We start from the raw sequence: 22,552 nt of genomic DNA on the forward strand, positions 1-22,552 counted from the left end.
ACCTCGATCTCATTTATCATGCCGAAGACCTCTCACCCACATCCTGCCTCTGGCCTGGAACTCCCTCTCTTTTCATATCCAACAATTACTCTCCTCTTCTTCAAAGCCTTATTAAAGGCACATCTCCTCCAAGAGGCCTTCCCCGAGTAAGCCCTCATTTCCGCTTTTCCCACTCCCTTCTGCATTGCCCTGACTTGCTCTCTTTATTCACCACCATCCTCCCAGCCCTACAGCACTTATGTGCATATCCATAATTTGTTTATATTGTAAATGTTTGTCTCCCCCATAGACTTTAAGCTCGTTATGGGCATGGAATGTGTCTATTGTTTAGTACTCTCCCAAGAATTGTGCATTCCAAGAGCTTAGTACAGTGTTCTACACATAATAAGCACTCAATAAATACTATTGAATTTCATTCAGAATGAAAGTGCTTAGTACAGTGCCCTGCACATAGGAAGTGCTCAATAAATATGAATCATTGATTGATATCCCTCTGCTTTCCCTTACACTTTTCCTTATGCTATCCCTCCACTCCCGCTCCTGCCCCCCCGACACTCCCTTTTCCACCCCCCCCCCCCGCTTCCCCTTATACCCTCCTTCCACTCCACCTCTTTTCCCCCTCTGCTCTCCCTTACCTCATCCCTGCACTCCCCCCTCCTGTCCCCCTACATTCTTCCTCCACTCCCCCTCAGCTCCCCCTCCCCTTTCTTTCAGGTCTCTCTTATGCTTTCCGTCCCCCCTCCCTTTGCTCTCCCTTAGGCTTTCCGTCCCCCTCTCCCTCTGCTCTCCCTTAGACTTTCCCTCCCCCTCTCCCTCTGCTCTCCCATTGGCTTCCCTCTTCCTCTCCCTCTGCTCTCCTTTAAGCTTTCCCTCCTCCCTCCCTCTGCTCTCCCTTAGGCTTTCCCTCCCCTCTCCCTCTGCTCTCCCATAGGCTTTCCCTCTTTCTCTTCTTCTGCTCTCCTTTAAGCTTTCCCTCCCCTTCTCCCTCTGCTCTTCCATAGGCTTTCCCTCTTTCTCTCCCTCTGCTCTCCTTTAAGCTTTCCCTCCCCCTCTCCCTCTGCTCTCCCATAGGCTTTCCCTCCCCTCTCCCTCTGCTCTCCCATAGGCTTTCCCTCTTTTCTTCTGCTCTCCTTTAAGCTTTCCCTCCTCCCTCCCTCTGCTCTCCCATAGGCTTTCCCTCTTTCTCTTCTTCTGCTCTCCTTTAAGCTTTCCCTCCCCTTCTCCCTCTGCTCTCCCATAGGCTTTCCCTCTTCCTCTCCCTCTGCTCTCCTTTAAGCTTTCCCTCCCCCTCTCCCTCTGCTCTCCCATAGGCTTCCCTCTTCCTCTCCCTCTGCTCTCCTTTAAGCTTTCCTTCCTCCCTCCCTCTGCTCTCCCTTAGGCTTTCCCTCCGCTCTCCCTCTGCTCTCCCATAGGCTTTCCCTCTTTCTCTTCTTCTGCTCTCCTTTAAGCTTTCCCTCCCCCTCTCCCTCTGCTCTCCCATAGGCTTCCCTCTTCTTCTCCCTCTGCTCTCCTTTAAGCTTTCCCTCCTCCCTCCCTCTGCTCTCCTTTAAGCTTTCCCTCCCCCTCTCCCTCTGCTCTCCCATAGGCTTTCCCTCTTCCTCTCCCTCTGCTCTCCTTTAAGCTTTCCCTCTCCCTCTCCCTCTGCTCTCCCTTAGGCCTTCCCTCCTCCTCTCCTTCTGCTCTCCCTTAGGATTTCCCTCACCCTCTCCCTCTGCTCTCCCTCCCCTTGTTAGCCCAACCAGCTCGTCCCCCAGGCATGCTTCCACCGTACCCTCTAATTTCTCCAGGAATCTTCTTTTCTTGGCGGGGTTGCGGGGAGGCTCTTTCCATTTGTTTTGGAGGAATATGATGTCACGCACACATTTTGGTTCAGGACAGCTCCAGAAGGGCGGGGGGGGGGGGGGGGGAAGAAGTAGAAGTAGAAGCAGGGAGGGGAGGCGGCCTTAGGGGAGGAGGAGGAGAGGAGGAGGGAGGGGGCTGGGACAGAGGAGGGGCGGGCGTCCGTCGTCCGTCTCTGCCCGTGTTCGTCCTTTACCTAAAGGGGCGGGCGGAGCGGGAGAACATAAAGGAGGGAGCGGGTGCGGGCCGGGGAGAGGAAGCCCTCGGGACCCGGGCATGTGCTGCTAGAGCTCCGCGGGCGGCCCCCCGCACCGCCCCCCGGCCCGGCCCAGCCCTCGGACGCGGGGGGACCCCCCCTGGCCGGACCTCCCCGCCCCCATCGCCATGGATCGGGGCAGGGGGCAAGTGTGGATGGCGGTCTGGTGGTTGGGCTGGTGGGCAGCCTTCTCGGGGGTCTCCTCCACGCATTACCGCTACCTGTGGAGGACCTGCTACCCCTGCTTCCTGGGGCACGGGGGGCACACGCTGAGCGGCTCCGAGAGGATGCCAGGTGAGTGGCGGCTGGGTCGACGCCCAGCCAGGTCGTCGTGCCAGGTGCCACGGTGCCCTGGCCCGTAGGCGGCTGTCGGGCGGGCTTGGGGTGGACGGGCCGCCCCCCGGGGGCCTCGGAGATCGGTGCCAGGAAGGACCGATCCGGGGCGGTGCCCCCCGCCCCATATCCGGAGGTGCCCGGGCTGGGGGTTGTGGTTTGCTTTGGAAACGAAGCGGAGTGCCGGGAGCCCTGGGCTCTCTCGGTGCGTGCGTCGGGGGCTGTGCTGAGCGCTGTGCGGGGGACGGTGCGTTCTGCTAGGGGCCGGGCTGGGCACTGCGCTAGGCGCTGGGCCGGGCAACTGTACTGGGGGTCTGTACTGCTTGTTATGTTGGTGCTAAGTGCTGTGCCGGGGGTCTGCGCTGACGGGTCCGTGCTGAGCGTTGTGCTGGGTGGCCGTCCTGGGGGGCCAGACTGGGGGTTGTGCTGGTGGTGGATGCTGTCCCGAGATCTGTGCAGGGCGGCAAGCTGGGTGCCCTGCTAGGCATCTGTGCCGGGAACCGTGCTGGGGGGCTGCGCTAGACACTGTGCTGGCCGCTGTGCTGGAGGACTGTGCTGGTCACTGTGCTGGTGCTAGGTGTTGTGCTGGACATTGTGCTGGGCAGCTGGGTTGTGGAGGGGGGGTGGGGAATCCGTGCTTGTCGTCGTGCCGGGCGACTGTCCTGGGGGCTGAACCGGGGGCAGTGCCGGGGGACGGTGCTTTCCTGAGAGCTGTGGAGGGGGCCGAGCTGGGCACTTGCTGGGGGCTGTGCTAGGCGGTGTGTTGGATGCTATTCCACCCCCTTTGGAGTGGGTTCAGTGTTGGGCCGGACAGAAGCTCCGGGTTGGGGGTCGGTTACCCGGGGTGGCTCGCGTGTCCTGACCCCTGGACGACTCGCTCCCAGGCGCGGGGAGGAGAGCTGGAGAGAGACTTCGCACCCTGTGGGGCTGGATGGCTCGATGGCTCCTTCCCGCCCTCCCAACCCCCGCATCACCCTCCCGCAGACAGCCGGCCGGGCAGCTCAGCCAGTGGTTTTGGTCGGCTGGGCTTCCGCGGTCACCCAACCCCTGGGGATGTGGGCCCATCAGCTGGGAGGTTTGACAAGTTCATCTCCTTCCCTCCCACCCCTGCCCCTGCCGGTGCCATTGTGGGACACAAAAGGTGATTGTCCGGGATGTGGTCATCTTACTCTGGAAAGAAAGTGAGGAGACTTCAGCTCCCCTCCCCGGCCCCCGGGACTTCCCTTTCCTGCTCCGATGTCAGAGGGTGTGGAGAGAAGGAGAGTCACCACTCCGGAGAAGAGTCTGCCAAAACCTGTCGGGGGGCCTGTCTGGCTGGGAATGGCGAGGGGTTTAGGGGGTGGTCCTTGGAGAAACCGGATCTGGGAGAAAAGGCGATGCAATGAGAAGAGCAGCCCTTACTGCAGCTGGAAGCCCCTGGGATGGGGTTGGGGGAATTGGTTGGGGGAGGTGTGTGTGTGCGTGCAATAGGCAGAAAGTCCCCCAACCTTTAACTAAGCCTCTCTGAGTGTACGCATCACTGGCGGCTTACTAAAATGGGCTAGGGATGGCGTGTCTGTGGCTTCTCAAGTGTCAGAGAGACTCTGCTGTGTGACCCCAGAACACTCATTCTCTCCACTAACTGTCTCGCTATCCCTGCCTGGGTACAGGGTACAGGGTAGGAGGGCGTGGACGGCTCAGTGCAGACCATCACCGCTACTCCGAAAACAACTCAAACACGTCTCCTGGTATCTATACCTTTCTCCTCATAGCCATTAATGCCTGGGCGAGGTTCACCTCAAACGACAAGAGGTCAGAAAATAATAATAATTATGGTATTTGTTAAATGCTTACTATGTGCCAAGCACTGTTCTAAGCGCTGGGGTAGAACAAGGTAATCAAGTTGGATACAGTCCCTGTCCCACACGGGGCTTACACTCATCCCCATTTTACAGATGAGGTAACTGAGGCACCGAGAAGTGAAGTGACTTGCCCAAAGTCACACAGCTAAGTGGGAGAGTCGGGATTAGAACCCACGACCTCTGACTCCCAAGCCCATGCTCTTTCCACTGAGCCATCTGCTTCTTATAATGTGCCCGACTGGGTCATCAAGGCACAGTGTGCCAGAGGGCAGAACTCCCTTTTCCCTGTGAATACATTCTCACTGTCAGAAGTATCATGTTCAAACCAAAGGATTTCCCTTTGTGGGGCAGGCGTAGGGTGATTTTTTTGTGGTGCTTTGGTTTTGTGGTATTCAGCGCTCACTATGTGTCAAGTACTGCTCTAAGCACTAGGGTAGATATAAGTTAATCTGGCCAGATACAGTCCTTCTCCCACATGGGGCTCAAGTCTAAGTAGGAGGGAGAACAGGTATTGAATCCCCATTTAGCAATTGGGGAAACTGAGGCTCAGGAAGGTAAGTGGCTCGCACAGGGTCACAAAACAGGTAAATGGTGGAGCTGGAAATACAAAAACAAATTCCCTGGCTCCCAGTCCCATGCTTTAATAATAATAATAATAATAATAATGTTGGTATTTGTTAAGCGCTTACTATGTGCCGACCACTGTTCTAAGCGCTGGGATAGACAGAGGGGAATCAGCTTGTCCCACGTGGGGCTCACAGTCTTAATCCCCATTTTACAGATGAGGGAACTGAGGCACAGAGAAGTTAAGTGACTTGCCCACAGTCACACAGCTGACAAGTGGCAGAGCTGGGATTCGAACTCATGAGCCCTGACTCCAAAGCCCATGCTCTTTCCACTGAGCCACGCTGCTTCTTTATCCACTAGGACTCACTGTTTCCCAGCAAGTGGGGGGGGGGGGGGCAGGGAGTTGGGGAGGCCTACATGGTGTGTAAGGAAATGTTCTCACCAGTTGTGACTGTACCTGCAGACCCCTGCCTCAAGTCTCTGTGAGCCTCTTTGACCGTCTGTTGGAGGAAAGTGTTCTCCAGGAGCGGGGAGAAAGACAAAAAGGATTTACAGGTCTCGGATGGGCATGTCTGAATGTGCGGATGTTTATAGTTTGCTGAAGATGGGCATGAGATAGATGAGCGGTGAGAGTAGGCGATACTTCTACAGACATTCGGGCTCCCAGCCCCGCTGAGAGGATTGCCCAAGAACAATCACAGGCAGAACATGTCAAGGATGGGGAGAGGCAGGGCAGTCCAAAGAAGCTGTTTCATTTATGTGACTCAATCAATCAATTAGCCACTTGTATTTATTGAGCACTTATTTTATGCAGAACACTGTACTAAGCTCTTGAGAGAGTACAATCGCTATCATCTCAATGGTCTTTATTAAGCGCTTTTTGTGTGCAGAGCACTTGCTAAGTGCTCGGGAGAGTACAGTCATCATCATCGGTGATATTTATTGAGCGTTTACTGTGTGTAGATCACTGTATTAAGCACTTGGAAGAGTACAGTTTTCATCATCAATGGTATTGAGCACTGTACTGAGCACTCGGGAGAGTACAGTATAACAGACTTGGTATACACATCCCCTTCCCACACAGATCTTACAGCCAACTTACTATTTTACTGCACCCAAACCCGTGCAGTACCTGAATTTAGTGTTCAGAAAAGGCCCCGCAGAAGCAAGAAAGGAGAAAGCCACTGCCTGGCGGTCACCTCCCTGCCTGCCCCATGGAGAGCAAAGAACTCCCATTGCAGCCACGCTGGCCTCCTGGCAAGAGCGCAGGCCTGGGAGTCAGAGGACATGGGTTCTAATCCCAGGTCCAACACAAGTCTACTATGTGACCTTGGGTGAGCGACTTCACTTCTCTGTGCCTTAGTTACCTCATCTGTAAAGTGGGGATTAAGGCAGTGAGCCCCAAGTGGGTCAGGGACGGTGTCCAACCTGATTACCTTGTATCTACCCCAGTGGTTAGAATAGTGCTTGGCACGTAGTGAGCACTGAAGACGTATGTCTTTGTGGATAGACTATCACTCAGTGTTGGAAGAAACAGTTTTGCACACCTGTGCAGCTTGAGTCAACGACGTGTGAGCGTCTTAATGCAGGATTTCTGAAATGCAAGATTTGGCAGGAGCGTACCTTTTCCTTTTGAATTGGCTATTTTAGGAATGTTGCCTGGACTGTAAGACAGGGATTGTTTCTATCTGTTGCCGAATTGTACATTCTAAGCGCTTAGTACAGCGCTCTGCACACAGTAAGCGCTCAGTAAATACTATTGAATGAATGAATGAAGAAATACCATAATTTTTTTTCTATGTTCCAAGTGCTTGGTACAGAGCTCTGCACCCAGTAAGCACTCAGTAAATGCTGTTGATTAAATGAGCAGACCGGAAGCCTGAATTGGCAACTTTCTCGTAAATCCTGCCAACCTGGGCGTGTTTCCATAAGAGCCAGGGCCTGCCGGTGGGACAGTGACTCTATCCACAGGGGTGGAGTAGGTACTGCTTCCCTTTTTTTTTTTTAAGGGAATTTGTATTTAAGGGAATTAAGCGCCTTGCGCTTACTATGTGCAAGGCGCTGGTCTAAGTGCTGGATAGATACAAGCTAATCAGGTTGGACACGGACCCTGTCCCACCTGGGGCTCACAGTCTAATCCCGTTTTACAGATGAGGTAACTGAGGCATGAAGAAGTGAAGTGATTTGCCCTAGGTCACACAGCAGTCAAGAGGTGGAGTCAGGATTAGAATCCAGGTCCTTTTGATTCCCGGGCCTGTGATCTATCCACTGGGCCACACAGAATTTCCCCACGTCTGAGCTGGGACGGAAAATCTCGGCTTTGTGCCTGGTTCTGACTCCCCCTCAGGAGAAAGGGGCTTTTTTGGTTGGATTTCCCGGGCAGGAGGACAGGGGAATCTGAATCTATTTTGGGCTGCTGTTGTGCCTGCCAGCCTGCTCTAGGGTTTTTCTCTGGGATGGAGGCCAGGGTGAACAAGGAGAGTGATTTGTGTTGGGGATAAATGCAGGCATGTCACAGGCAAGAGGGTGCTAGGGGCTGGGGCCTGGGACTACTGCATCCCTCTTTGCTCCTTCCTCTCCCCTCTGACACTATCAATAGTGCCCGCCTGCTGGCAGCCCAGTAGAAGTAGGGGGATGTTGCGGTCAGTCAATCAATCGTATTTATGGAGCGCTTACTGTGTGCCGAGCACTGTACTCGGGAACGTGCAGTGTAACAGACTGAGCTAACCCACCAGGCATCGCCCGCCACCAGGGGAAGTGTAGTGAGCCTGAGAGGGTGAAGACGCTCAGCCTGGAGACACCAGCCCCGACTCCCTGACTCCTGGGACGGTGGTCAGAGACCCCACGGGCCTGGAGGCAGCTCTGCGGGAGCAGCTCAAACCCCACTTAGCACGTTTGAGTCAAGGACGGGACGTGTCTGTTGTTCAAGGACACATGGAATCCCGAAGTCCTGAGCCAATAAACTCTAGGAGCATGAATGAGGGAAACTGTACACCTGGAAATCCCACCTCCTTGGGGAACCTTCCCCGATAAATTCCCAACACTTCAAGTTGTCTCGTCCTAACCATGCCATCTTTAGCATGGATGTATTTAATTTAATAATAATAATGTTGATATTTGTTAAGCGCTTACTATGTGCAGAGCACTGTTCTAAGCGCTGGGGGGATACAGGGGAATCAGGTAGTCCCATGTGAGGCTCACAGTCTTCATCCCCCTTTTACAGATGAGGGAACTGAGGCACAGAGAAGTTAAGCGACTTGCCCACAGTCACACAGCTGACAAGTGGCAGAGCTGGGGTTAGAACCCATTATCTCTGACTCCCAAGCCCGTGTTCTTTCCACCGAGCCAAGCTGCTTCTCTAAGCATCTTCACTTCGGTGCATAATCAGTTGTTCATTCAATTATTTACTCAGTTATTCCACCCCTATATATTCATGATATCACTTGTAATATCCTTATTTCTTCTCCTGCCCCCACTCTTTGTAAATAGTTTCAATTGACCTGACTTTTACTGTTTTAATAGTATCTGTTAAGCGCTTACTGTGAGCCAGGTATTGGACTAAGCACTGGGATAGATACAAAGTTAATCAGGTTGGACACAGTCCATGTTTCACCTGAGGCTCGCAGTCTTAGTCCCCATTTTACAGATGGGGGAACTGAGGCACACAGAAGTTAAGTGACTTACCCAAGGTCACACAGCAGACAAGTGGTGGAGTGGGGATTAGAACCCAGGTCCTTCTGATTCCCAGGCCCATGCTTTCTCCACTAGACCATGTTTCTAACCTTAGATTGTAAACCCCGAGGGGGAAGGGACTAGGTTTTATGCTCTCTCTAGCATCAGTCCAGTGTTTGATCAATACCATTGGTATTGTTGTTGCTGATGATGATGGGGAAAGGTTTGGCTAGTGGTCCATAATGGGTAACTAGGGGGAAAGTTAGAGATTTTGGATGACCCATCCCTAACCATGAAGTTGAGACACCTAGGAGGAATGGTCATTATCATCTTTATTGTTATTATTATTGTAATGGTATTTGTTAAGCACTTACTAAGTGCCAGGAACTTTACTAAGCGCTGGGTGGGGCAAGGGGGTTGGAAAGGGATACAAGCAAATTGGGTTGGACCCAGTCCCCGTCCCACATGGGGCTCACGATATTAATTCCCATTTTACAGATGAGGGACCTAAGGTACAGTATCTTCTTGTCAAGTATCTTGGGCTGGATAGACCACTGGGTTAATAATAATGTTGGTATTTGTTAAGCGCTTACTATGTGCAGAGCACTGTTCTAAGCGCTGGGGTAAACACAGGGGAATCAGGTTGTCCCACGTGGGGCTCACAGTCTTAATCCCCATTTTACAGATGAGGGAACTGAGGCACAGAGAAGTGAAGTGACTTGCCCACAGTCACACAGCTGACAAGTGGCAGAGCTGGGATTCGAACTCATGAGCCCTGACTCCAAAGCCCGTGCTCTTTCCACTGTGCCACGCTGCTTCTCACCAGGGTTCTGCTGGTGGAGACCTCGAAACCTGCAGCTGTTCAAAGCTGGCTTTTCCCAGATGGGAAATAGGTGGATGCATCGTTCTGCTCCAATAGCCAACCCAGCTGGGGGTGGAGAGGAGGAGGGAAGGGAAAGGTGTTGGGGCAAGATAGGACTCGAAGTGATCTAAGGTAGTATCCCAAAAACCATCTAAATGGTGCCTTTTTGCCTCGTCAGTCAGCAGTCCCAGTGGGTTACCCTCGACTTCTCTTTCTGGTCTCCCTCGCCGTCGACCCCTTGTTCACTCCCATCTTCCCTCCTGGGACTCCCTCCCACTTCAAATCCTCTAATCCCAAACTCTCCCCATCTTCAAAGTCCTCTTCCTCTGGGAGGCCTCCTCCTCAGGACTTGGGCGTGGCTCAGTGGAAAGAGCATGGGCTTGGGGGCCAGAGGTCATGGGTTCGAATCCCAGATCTGCCACTTGTCAGCTGTGTGGCTGTGGGCAAGTCACGTAACTTCTCTGTGCCTCAGTTACCTCATCTGTAAAATGGGGATGAAGATTGTGAGCCTCATGTGGGACAATCTGATTACCTTGTATACCCCAGCGCTTAGAACAGTGTTCTGCACATAGTAAGCGCTTAACAAATACCAACATTATTATACAGCCCCCGCAGCACTACTGCACATACACATTGACATACTGTTTTAAGTACTCAGTTTTTCACCAGTCCAACTTTTCAGTCTCTTCTTCTTCCTCCTATCTGTAAATTATTTTGTGTCTATCTCCCCCATTGGATTGAGAGTTCCAGAAGGACAGGGCTCATCGGATAAGCTCCTTGTGGGCAGGGATCATAACTGTGTTCAATCCAATTTGCTTGCATCCTCCCCATTGCTTAGTATACAGTGCCTGGCACACAGTAGGTGCTTAACCAATACCACAATTATTATTATTATTATTCGGGTTTGGGAGTCAGAGGTCATGGGTTCGACTCCCGGCTCTGCCAGTTGTCAGCTGTGTGACTGTGGGACAGTCACTTAACTTCTCTGTGCCTCAGTTACCTCATCTGTAAAATGGGGATTAACTGTGAGCCTCACGTGGGGCGACCTGATTACCCTGTATCTCCCCCAGCGCTTAGAACAGTGCTCTGCACATAGTAAGCGCTTGACAAATACCAACATTATTATTATTATTAAGCACTGAGTAAAGTGCTCTGCACACAGTAAGTGCTTAATAAATACAATCGGTAGATTGATCAATTGTTTTTTTAAACCTCTGTTTTATTCTCTCAAGAACTTATTATAGTGCTAAGTATACAGGAAGCACATATACAAAACCACTGATTGATCAGTGGTTGGATGGATGGATGGGTGAGTGAATTGATAGCTAGAAGCAGTGTCAGTTCCCGGTTTCAAAAGAGACAAGAAACAGTGTGGCCTAATGTGGACAGAGCTGGGGCTTGGGAGTCATGAGAACATGGGTTAATAATAATAATAATGTTGGTATTTGTTAAGCGCTTACTATGTGCCGAGCACTGTTCTAAGCGCTGGAGTAGACACAGGGGAATCAGGTTGTCCCACGTGGGGCTCACAGTCTTCATCCCCATTTTACAGATGAGGGAACTGAGGCACAGAGAAGTTAAGTGACTTGCCCACAGTCACACAGCTGACAAGTGGCAGAGCTGGGATTCAAACTCATGACCTCTGACTCCAAAGCCCGTGCTCTTTCCACTGAGCCATGCTGCTTCTCTAGTCCCAGCTCTGCCAGGTGACTGCTGTGTGACCTTAGGCAAGTCATTTCACTTCTCTGTGCCTCAGTTATCTCATCTGTCAAATGGGGATTGAGACTATGAACCCCAGGTGGGACATGGACTGAGTCCAACCTGATTAGCTTGTATCTACTCCAGCACTTCTTATAGTGCCTGGCACAAAGTAAGCACTTAATACTGTTAATTAAAGAAAAAAAGGGGGGGGGGCATTTTCTGATCTACACTGTTCATTTGAGTTTTTAATTCTTCACTGCTCCATGACCTGGCCCAATTTCTTCAAGAAGTGAAACCTGGCGAGGATTTGTTACTTTTCCACAGCAGAGGTCAGAAGCGTGCTTGCTTATACATTTTAATCAATCAATCAATCAATTTATTGAGCAGAGCACTCTACTAAGCACTTGAGAAAGTGTAGTACAACAGAGTAGGTAGACACTATCCCTGCCCACAAGGAGCTCACAGTCCAGAGGGAGAGACAGACAATAAAATGAATTAAATAAAGAAATAAGTGCCCTGTAGAGGTGGGGTGAAAAAATGTGTAATGGGTAAGACTCAAGTGCACAGAAGGAAATGCAAATAGGGGAAGTGAGGGCTTAGTCAGGGAAGGTCTCTTGGAGAATATGTGATATTAGCAGGGCTTTGAAGATGGGGAGCGTGGTAGTTTGTGAGGTATGGAAGGGGAAGGAGTTCCAGGCCAGAGAGAGGACGTGAGGTAAGGGGTCGGTGGCGAGAAAGTTGAGATGGATGTATAGTGGATAAGCTGGTGCTTAAGTTGAACAAAATGTGCAGGTTAGGTTGTCGAAGGAAATCATCCTAATCATCCTGGAGGAGATAGGAAAGGGAGAACTAGTAAGAGGTTTCTGTTTCCCCCTTCTAGACTGTAAGCTCCCCATCTAGCCTGTAAGCTCATTGTGGGCAGGGAATGTGTCCACCATCTGTGTTATATTGTACTCTCCCAAGCACTTAGCACAGTGCTCTGCACATAGTAAGCGCTCAATAAATAAGATTGATAAGTACGACTGATTGTTTCAGCCCTGGGCCTACAATGGGCAGGCTCAAATAACATCCCCCAAAATCATAAGGGCAGAGAAATGATGGATGGGATATACCCAGGAGGCAAAGCGGTCTAGCATGAGGGACACTGGACTGGGTGCTAGGAGACCCAGGATGTAGGTGCACCTCTGCCCCTGGCCTGCTCTCTGACATGAGGCAAGTCACCTACCCTCTCTGGTCCTCATTTTCCTCATCTGTAAAGGGGATAAGATTCCTGTTATCTCCCTCCCTCCCTCTTAGACTGAGAACCCCATGTGGGACAGGGACTGAGTCCAATCTGATGATCTTGTACCCAATCCAGGTCTTAGCAAAGAGCTTGGCACTTTGCAAGCATTGGATAATAGCTGCCATAAAAAATGCAGAGTCCCACAACACAGAGCTTGGCCCACCAGCAGACTGGATTCAGAGAGAGCGGGAAAGGGAGGTGCCCACACAGAGACCCCCTGTGCCCATCCAGGACAACCCCACCGGTTGTCTGGAAGCTAAAGCCAGATTGACACCAGGTGATGGGGAAACTCTTATCGCTCCTCCTTGTTTTTGGTAGCCCCTTTCCGGCTCTTTCTTCCTCCCTTTCCACTGCCTGTGCCCTCTTGGGCCAGACCTGAAGTCTGGGACCCGCTCCTGGGCAGAAGCACCGGAGAATGCTTGGAGGAGCAGACTGCTTGGTTGTCCTCCTGGACATCCTTTCCTGTCTTTTCTTCCCATCGCCCCCCACATATGCCCCAGGAACAGAGAGCCACCAAGCCCGGACCGCCACCTTGACTTCAGCCTAGCATCTTCAGTCCCTCATTCTAAAGCCACGGATTCATCGAGGCAAAAGCCGGCTGCCGTTTTGGCATCCGGGATGATGGCGGCATCTCGAGGGTCAGGGAAAGGACAGGGGTGCTCACTGCCGGTGTGGCATTCCCGGGATCCAGTCAGAGACTCCAGACACCCGAAGCGAAAGCCCTGCATCTGCCTGTCTGCCCCTCTGTCTGCCTCCCCTTTTCGACTGGAAGCCTCTTGAGGACAAGGAACATGAGTCATATTTCGGTTCTACTCCCTCCAGTGCTCGGGATAGTGCTCCGCCCGCAGTGGGCACTCGGCAAATATTGTAGATTGATTGAGAGGTGCCCGGAGGCCCATGGACAGCCCTCCCCACCCTAGCCCATTCTGTACATCTGCCATATTAATCTGGAGACAAGTGGGTGCCCTCCAAGGGGAGGGTTTGTGGGCTGCGCCGGGAAATTGGCAGCAGGAGCCAATGCTGAATGAAGACTCACCTGGGAAATGAGGGGGTGAGGGATGTGATGCGAACAGTGCCGGCATAGAGGAGACTTCGGAGCTGAGGTCATGCCTGCCCCCCAGAGGGGTGCTGGGTTCAGCCCACCTGTTGACAAGGATTTCCTGGGCGCTAGAACAGGCCCAGACCCTCCCTGGGCCCCTACATTTCGCTCTGTTCCAAACTGCCGGGCCAGATGCCAAAGTGACTGGCCTATGTGTTCTGTGGGTTTGGGTCCTGTCTGAAAGCCCAGGGGAGACCCGATCAGGACTCCTTGTGTGCTCGCTTTGGGCAGGGAATGCGTCTGCTAATTCCATTGTATTGTACTCTCCCAAATGCTTAGTTCAGTGCTCTGCACACAGCATTTCAGTATAATGTTTTGCACTAATAATAATAATCGTGGTATTTGTTAAGCACTCACTGTGCGCCAGGCACCGTTCTAAGTGCCGGGGTAAATACAAGGCAAGCAGGTTGGACACAGTCCCTAACCTACATGAGGCTCACAGTCTTAATCTCCATTTTACAGATGAGGTAATTGAGGCACAGAGACGTGAAGTGACTTTCCCTAGGACACACAGCAGACAAGTTGTAGAGCCTGGGATTAGAACCCATGACCTTCCGACTCCCTGACTTGCGCTCTATCCGGTATGCCATGCTGGGCAGGGAATGTGTCTGCTAACTCTACTGTATTTTACTTTCCAAAGTGCTTAGGTCAGTGCTCTTCACCCAGTGGGTTTCAGTACAATGTTTTGCACTAGCCTGTAAGCTCACTGCGGGCATGGAATGTGTCTGCTAACTCTGTTATATTGTAATCTCCCAAGTGCTTAGTATAGTGTCCTGCACATGGCAAACGCTCAATAAATAAGTGATTAATTGATTGATTGCACGCAGCAGGCACCCGAAATAGGGCTCTGCAAACAGTAGGCAGCCAGTACAGCCTTCTATTTGCAGTTGGCATTCAGTACAGTGCTTGGCACACAATAGGTGCCCAGTCCTGCACTCTGCACACAGGAGGCTCTTGCTACATCACTCTGCACACAGTAGGTACCCTGTCCGTAACCGTGCATTCGGCAGACACTCAGATCAGGGGTCTGCAAACAGTAGGCACCCGTCACCGCCTTCTGCATACAGTAGGTATTCAGTACAGTGCTCTGCACACCCCACGCACGGAAGCCCCCAGATGATCGCTCCACACCCAGCAGGTGCCTCCTACGTACCATGGATTGATTGACAGCCTCTGAGCGGGTCTGAGCCTGTTCATCCCATAGAGAAGCGGCATGGAGTGGTGGATAGAACACGAGCCTGGGAGTCAGAAGGACTTGAGTTCTAATCCCCGGCTCCACCATAGTCTCCTGTGTGACCTTGGGCAAGTCACTTCATTTCTCTGTGCCTCAGTTCCCTCATCTGTAAAATGGGGATTAAGGCTGCCCCATGTGGGACAGGGACAGTGTCCAACCTGATTAGCTTGTCTCTATCACAGCTCTTAGAACTGTGCTTGACTCATAGTAAGTGTTTAACAAATATTATCGTTATTATTATCATTAGCTTAGAAGAGGTCCCTAGAAACAACCCCCAGTGCATCTGGGGCAGAGCCCACCCGCACCCACCACACCCAAGAGAGGAAATGCCAGTGTTGGTAATAATAATGTTGGCATTTGTTAAGCGCTTATGCTATGTGCAGAGCACTGTTCTAAGCGCTGGGGGAGATACAGGGCAATCAGGTCGTCCCATGTGAGGCTCACAATTAATTCCCATTTTACAGATGAGGTAACTGAGGTACAGAGATGTGAAGTGACTTGCCCACAGTCACACAGCTGACGAGCGGCAGAGCCGGGAGTCGAACTCATGACCTCTGACTCCGAAGCCCAGGCTCTTTCCACTGACCCACGCTGTAGAGAACCGAGTAGTGGGCTCGGGGAAGGGAGGAAAGAGCCAATGCGCATCCAGACCGCCGACAGACAGACTGACGGACCACAGACAGGCCGGCCACCCAGGAACCGGGAGGCCCCGGAGGTGGGAGGAAGCAGATGGACATGCTTTGGCATCTTCCCCAGGCCCGTCAGCAGAGGTTGGCCTTCTGCCTCGCGCCTCGGGACTCCTGTGATCCTCCTCTTTGTTCCACCGCCGCCGCTGGCCTGGGCAGGGCCCGCTTTCAGATCTGCCTTCCTGGAGAGCAGGGGACGGTTTGGAGAAATGAGTTTGTCCTGGAACTGGCAAGTACTGGCGTAGAGAAGGGAGAGAAATGTATCTGCAACACACAGAAAAGAATCCAACGTTCCCTGGAGAGCGAGCAGACTCCTGGCAGAGTCAACTCCTGCCCGACGCTTTTCGACAAAAAGAAGGCGCCGAGTATAGTGTTTTGCCCATAGGTGGCATCCACTACAGTGCTTTGCACACAGGTTGCTCCTGGAACAGTATTTTGCTCACAGACAGTGCCTACACTAAGGTGCCCTGCACATAGCATCCACTACAGGACTCTGCTCAGATACTGAGGATAGGGCCTTGTCCACAGACATTGTTCAGAACAGCACTCTGCTCACAGATGGCACCCAAAACAGCACTTACTTAAAGTCTCTGCCCGGTACAGTACCTTATAATAATAATCATTATGGTATTTGTTAAGTGCTTACTATGTGCCAAGCACTGGTCTGAGCATTGGACACAGTCTCTGTCATTCATTCATTCATTCATTCAATAGCATTTATTGAGTGCTTACTGTGTGCAGACCACTGTGCTAAGCACCTAGGATAGTATAATACAACATTAAACAGGTCATGTTCCTTGCCCACAACGAATTTAGAGTCTAGTCCCACATGGGACTCACTGTATTAATCCCCATTTTACAGATGAGGTAACTACAGCCCAGACAAGTGAAGTGACTTGCCCAAGGTGACTTGTCCAAGTGGTGGAGCTGGGATTAGAACCCGTGACCGTCTGACTCCCGAGCCTGTGCTTTATCCACTAAGCCAAAGTGATATGGTACCCGGTACAGCATCCTGAACATTGCTGGTATAATAATAATAATAATAATAATGTTGGTATTTGTTAAGCGCTTACTATGTGTCGAGCACTGTTCTAAGCGCTGGGGTAGATACGGGGTAATCAGGCCCCATGCGGGGCTCCCAGTCTTAATCCCCATTTTCCAGATGAGGTATCTGAGGCACAGAGAAGTTAAGTGACTTGCCCAAAGTCACACAGCTGACAAGCGGCGGAGCTGGGATTAGAACCCATGACCTCTGACTCCTGAGCCCGTGCTCTTTCCACTCAGCCACGTATCAAGAAAGGTGCCATTCTGGATGCCATCCAGTTATAGTTGGCACGCAGAATACCCAGTATAGCGCTCAGCTCACATACGGCACCCAGTTCCGTGCACCCAGACAGCTCTCAGAACAACGGCCCAGTTAAACAGCACTCAGTACAGAGCCCTTTACGAAGACGGCACCCAATACAACATTCAAAACAGACGGCACCCTCTCCAGCTCCCCAAAGACAGTAGGCACCCAGTACATGCTGTTGATCCTGAAAGATCGTGTTCCACTCAAATCCTGTAGCTTTCCCTCTGGTTCCCGTCCAGGTCGAATCTCTCACATGAAGATGGTGGAAATGTCATCAGCTCCTGTTTCAGAACGTTTCTTGTTGCTTGGAGGGAAATGAAATACCATTTGTACCTCTGTAGTGTTTCCTTGGCTGGAAAAGCTGCTGTTTATGGGGCTCGATGAATGGACTCCCAAGACCCAAGGCCAATCACCGTTTCCCAAGGCCCCCACTCTGTATGGGGCTGGGGGAGGGCGGCAGGTCAGCGCGGGCCAGGAGTAGCCAGGAAAGGGACTGTGCAGGCCATGGTTTAGTCTCGCTTGCTCCCCGAGGCTCTGCAGCTCAGCCACCTGGCAGGCTTTCCAGCGAGAAGTTGGGAAAATAAGTTGTTTGGCTCGTGCAGGGAGCCCATGGGATCTGGAAGTCATTGGGAGAGACAGATCCGAGCTCTGCTGGCAGCTGCCTGAAAGCCACTTCTGGAAGGGAGCCACTTCAGGAGAAATATGAAGCCATCCCTCTTGAGGATGAAGAAAATGGAACAAAAAATCGGGGAATGAGGAGCCAGCAATTTTTTCCAACCGCCGGGGGCAGCAGGCTTGGGATACAGTGCTGAGCGAGTGAAGGCTGAAATGATTCGCCCTGGAGAGAAGGTATCAGAAAAGCCTGCCGGGTATAGGATGGCTTTTCCTGGGTTCGAATTAGGACCCACTTGGTCTGTTAGGTGAGAGTCAGAGCCTCAGCCCTGGATGGTTCAGCCAAGAGCAGAGCTCTCGGAGGCCTTTAGGCCCACCTGTCCGGTCAGCCCTACTTGGGATTGGGTTGTGCAGGCCTGGTAAATGAGGCTCCAATCAAGAAAGAGGATTCATTCCACCGCTTCCTCCCTGGGGAGAACACAACAATCCACCGAGAAAGGGAGTCCGTGAGCTCGGCTCATTGGCGTTACATTTTGGCCCTTTTTTAAAAAATGGTGTTTGTTAAACACTATTATGTGTCAAACGCTATTCTAAGCCCTGGGGTAGGTACAGATCAATTAGGTGGGACATTGTCTCTGTCCCACATGGGGCTCAAATTGTAAATAGGGCCATTCACCACCCCCAGGAAGTTCTCTGGGTCTTACCTAAGAACACCCTCTCTTGTCCCACTTTTTAGTGGGCAGTCACCTCACTCCTTCCTCCAAAGGTTAGTCAGTCAACCATGTTTACTGAGAGCTTACTATGTAAAGAGCACTGTATTAAACGTTGAGAGAGTACAATATAACAATAGACACATTCCATCTGTGCCTTTCCTAAACTAGAAGACCGAGACCCTTCTCAGCCCTCTAGTCTCTAAGCTAAATGCCGCTCTGCCCCAGTGAGAGCTCTTAGTCGACTCCATGGAAACAGACTATTAAGTCCTCTAGACCATAAGCTCATACTGAGCAGCGAATGTCACTGTTTATTTTTGTGTTATACTTTCCCAAGCGCTTAGTACGGTACTCTGTGCACTGTAAGTGCTCAATAAATATGACTGGATGAATAAAAAGAGTCCTAAATAAAGACTCGTTTCCCATAGGGAGTCGTGTGCAGTATATAAGGCCCACAATCTCGGTGTCATCCTCGACTCGTCTCTCTCGTTCCCCCCACGCATCCTATCCGTTACCGAGACCTGCCGGTCTCACCTTTACAATATCGCCAAGATCCGCCCTTTCCTCTCCACCCAAACGGCTACCTTACTGCTATGGGCTCTCGTTATATCCTGGCTAGACTACTGTGTCAGCCTTCTCTCTGACCTCCCTTCCTCCTCTCTCGCCCCGCTCTGGTCTATTCTTCACTCCGCTGCCCGGCTCATCTTCCCGCAGAAACGCTCTGGGCATGTCACTCCCCTTCTTGAACACCTCCAGTGATTGCCTATCAACCTCCGCTCCAAACAAAAACTCCTCACTCTAGGCTTCGAGGCTCTACGTCACCTCGCCCCTTCCTACCTCTCCTCCCTTCTCTCTTTCCACTGCCCACCCCGCACGCTCCGCTTCTCCGCCACCCACCTCCTCGCCGTCCCTCGGTCTCGCCTATCCCGCCGTCGACCCCCGGGCCACGTCCTCCCGCGGTCCCGGAACGCCCTCCCTCCTCACCTCCGCCAAACCGATTCTCTTCCCCTCTTTAAAACCCTACTTAAAACTCACCTCCTCCAAGAGGCTTTCCCAGACTGAGCTCCCCTTCTCCCTCTACTCCCTTTACTCCCTCTACCGCCCCCCCCTCCACCTCTCCGCAGCTTAACCCTCTTTTCCCCCCATTTCCCTCTGCTCCTCCCCCTCTACCTTCCCATCCCCTCAGCACTGTACTTGTCTGCTTGACTGTATATATTTTCATTACCCTATTTAGTTTGTTAATGAAATGTATGTCGCCTCGATTCTATTTAGTTGCCATTGTTTTTATGAGATGTTCTTCCTCTCGACTCTATTTATCGCCATTGTTCTCGTCTGTCTGTCTCCCCCGATTAGACCGTAAGCCCGTCAAACGGCAGGGACTGTCTCTATCTGTTGCCGACTTGTTCATTCCAAGCGCTTAGTACAGTGCTCTGCACATAGTAAGCGCTCAATAAATACTATTGAATGAATGAATAAGGCAGCGTGGTCTAGTGGGAAGAGCATGGGACTGGGAGTTAGGAAACTAAGGATCAATTCCCAGCTCTGCTACTGGTCTGCTGGGTCAACTTAGTCTAGTCACTTCACCTCTCTGCATCTGTTTTTGCATCTGGAAAATGAGGATAAAATGTCTCTATCACAGCTGTTCTCCCTCCCTGTTAATCCCTTTGAGATAGGGAATATGTCTTACCTTATTAACTTGTACCTACTCTAGCACTTAGAGCTGTGACTTTTTGCACATAGTAAGCACTTATTATTAATGTCATTGCATTCCCAAGATCTGCCAAGTGCCCCAAATGGTAGAAACATATTTAAAAAGTTATAAAAGCACAATCAAAACCATTACATGGTCAAATAACAATGGAAATATCTACTAATACCCGTTCGATCAAGTCACTCAAGTACTTCAGAGAGGAGAGAAGGGGAAGGGCACAGGTAAGCTAAGGTTAACTACAGGGATATGTCAAGGAGTAAAACGACAAGCTCTTTCTTAGCGGGTGCTTTCACCAGGTGTTTTGACTAGAAAACCATTAAGGAATTAGGTAAATGTGTATCTGACAACATCGACTTGTCTAGCCACAGATGCTGAGGAAATTGTGTGCGCACCTATGGCAGTGCAGACTTGTAAGTACAATGTTAATGATAATAATTATTATGGTATTAAGTGCTTACTGTGTGCCAAGCACTGTATTAAGTGCTGGGGGCTATCCAAGATATTCAGGTTGGATACGGTTCCCGTCCCACATGGAGCTCACAGTCTAAGAAGGAGGAAATAAGATTTAACCTCCATTTTACAGAGGAAGAAACTGAGGCACCGAGAAGCTAAATGTCTTGCTCGAGGTCACACTGTAGACAAGGGGTGGAGCCGGGGTTGGAACTTACTCCCAGGCCCGTGCTCTTTCCACCAAGCCACACTGCTTCCCTAAGAGTTTTATATACTGCAGTTCAGAATGTTACTGTGGGGAAGCCTGTAACCCCAAGGGATTTGTGTGGTGCTTGAGGAGCGGATTTTATATTTCTATGAAGCAGATCCCTGCCTCAGGTGACCAGGGTGGCTGGGGTTGACCAGCGAGGCTGTGATCAGTGAGGGGAGTGGCTCTTTGTGGTGGCCTTCTCTAAGCATGGCATAATGGATAGACCACGCGCCTGGAAGTCAGAAAGACATGGGTTCTAATCCTGGCTCTGCCACTTGTCCTCTATGTGACCTTGGGCAAGTAATTTTACTTCTCTGTACCTTAGTTACCTCATCTGTAAAATGGAGATTGAGACTGTGAGCCCCACCTGGGACAGGGCATGAGTACCACTCAATTTGCTTGTATCCATCCCAGCACTTAGTAGAGTGCCTGGCACATAGGAAGCACTTAACTAATACCAACAAATACCATCACTATGGCCAGGTGCCCCACTGGGGTAGCCTAGAATGCCTCAGAGGTGCTAGCTTCCTGCCTCAGGTTCTGCTGCCGCGATGTGCCTGGCACCTCGGGCAGCTAGGCAGTCAGCCCTCACCGTTGGCAGGCATCGGTGCACATCTTCTTGGACATCCGGACGGCAGGAGGGTGGTGGATGGGTGGGGACAGGTGACGGGCTGCATCCTCTCCTCCTTCAGTGGTTCCCTCCCGGCAAGAGATACAGGATTCATCATCTTAGTGATTCCAGTTAACCACCTGGTTCCCTCTAGAATTGCAGGCCAGACCAGACAGGGAGAACCGCTGGCCTGTCAGTGGACCCAGGAATCCCTGCCTCTTGCGTCAGTTTATTATTAGTACCTCTCTTGCTTGATCGATAACCCCTTGAGGGAAGGAATCATGTCTGCTAACTGCACTGTACTCTCCCATGGGCCTGGGAGTCGGAAGATCATGCGTTCTAATCCTGGCTCTGCCCCTTGTCTGCTGTGTGACCTTGGGCAAGTCACTTCACTTCTCTGAGCCTCAGTTATCTCATCTGTAAAATGGGGACTGAGATTGTGAGCCCCATGTGGGACAGAGACTAAGTTGCTTGTATCCACCCCAGCGTTTAGTACGCTACCTGGAACACAGTAAGCATTTTTAATAGCGGAGACACACAGGAAAAACACATACACAAACAGCGGGCTCAGGAAGAAGAACAAGGATCAAATAGGTAATGAGCAACAGAACGAAGGAACAGGCTTTGCCGGCCATCACCAACCCCAACACTCAGCCGTCTGCCTGTGCCGGTCTGTCAGGTCTCCTGCTCCTCCAACAAAGCTGAGTGAAATTCAGGCCCCATTCACCCCCACCCAGCCAGCATCGGGCCTGAAACCGTCTCAGCTGGGGAGCCAGAAAACACTCCGGAGGAGAGCCGGACTCTTGCCCCCAAAACTCGGGTTTTGGGGGAAGGCGCAGGGTTGCATGAACTGGGCTCTGGCAGCACAACCCAGGAACCAAACCTTGCGGTACCCATGCCAGGAGAGGGAAGACTGATAACCGCAATCCACAGTGCTCCCCGTGGGACCTTGACTTTCTGCCATGCCGGGTGCGGGGCAGGCGGCTGGGAGCCAGGGAGGGAGGGAGGGCTAACTTGCAAAGCCAGTCAGGGCATGCCAGAAGGGGCCCGGGCACTGGAGGATTTTCAGACTTGGAGGCCCAGCCCCCACCCCGTCTCTGCCCTGCTGGGGCACACCATGGCTGAAGAAAATCAGGAATGTGCTGACTTTCAGGAGAAAGTCTAAAATGTCTGCTTTATCCCCATATGGAAGTAGGGGGACATGCGGTGGGCTTAAAGACACTGATCTGTTGGGAAGGATTGGGCAGCACAGCCTCACAAGCCTATCTCTTCACCAAGTTCTCTTTCTCCCTCATCTCAAATGCAATCATTTCCCTCTTCGCCTAGCTGCACTGGGAATTTCCCCATCTGCCCCTAGCCTGGACCTCCACAGGGAGCGAATGTCAAGAATTATGGAGCATCAGAATCAGCAGTATTCACAGAGCACTCGATGGTGCAGAGCACTGGATGGAGTACCTACTGTGAGCAGAGCACTGAACAGAGCACC

The 22,552-nt window shown here is 51.6% G+C and overlaps 1 protein-coding gene across 1 annotated transcript in view; it reads left to right on the top strand.

The window, feature by feature from the left end:
• The window catches only part of MEGF6 (multiple EGF like domains 6), a 287,988-nt gene that overhangs the window by 206,788 nt on the left and 58,648 nt on the right, over window positions 1-22,552 (top strand). The window lies entirely within an intron of this gene.

The sequence above is a fragment of the Ornithorhynchus anatinus genome, chromosome 5, assembly GCF_004115215.2.
Source record: "Ornithorhynchus anatinus isolate Pmale09 chromosome 5, mOrnAna1.pri.v4, whole genome shotgun sequence".
In the NCBI taxonomy this organism is placed as follows: Eukaryota; Metazoa; Chordata; class Mammalia; order Monotremata; family Ornithorhynchidae; genus Ornithorhynchus; species Ornithorhynchus anatinus.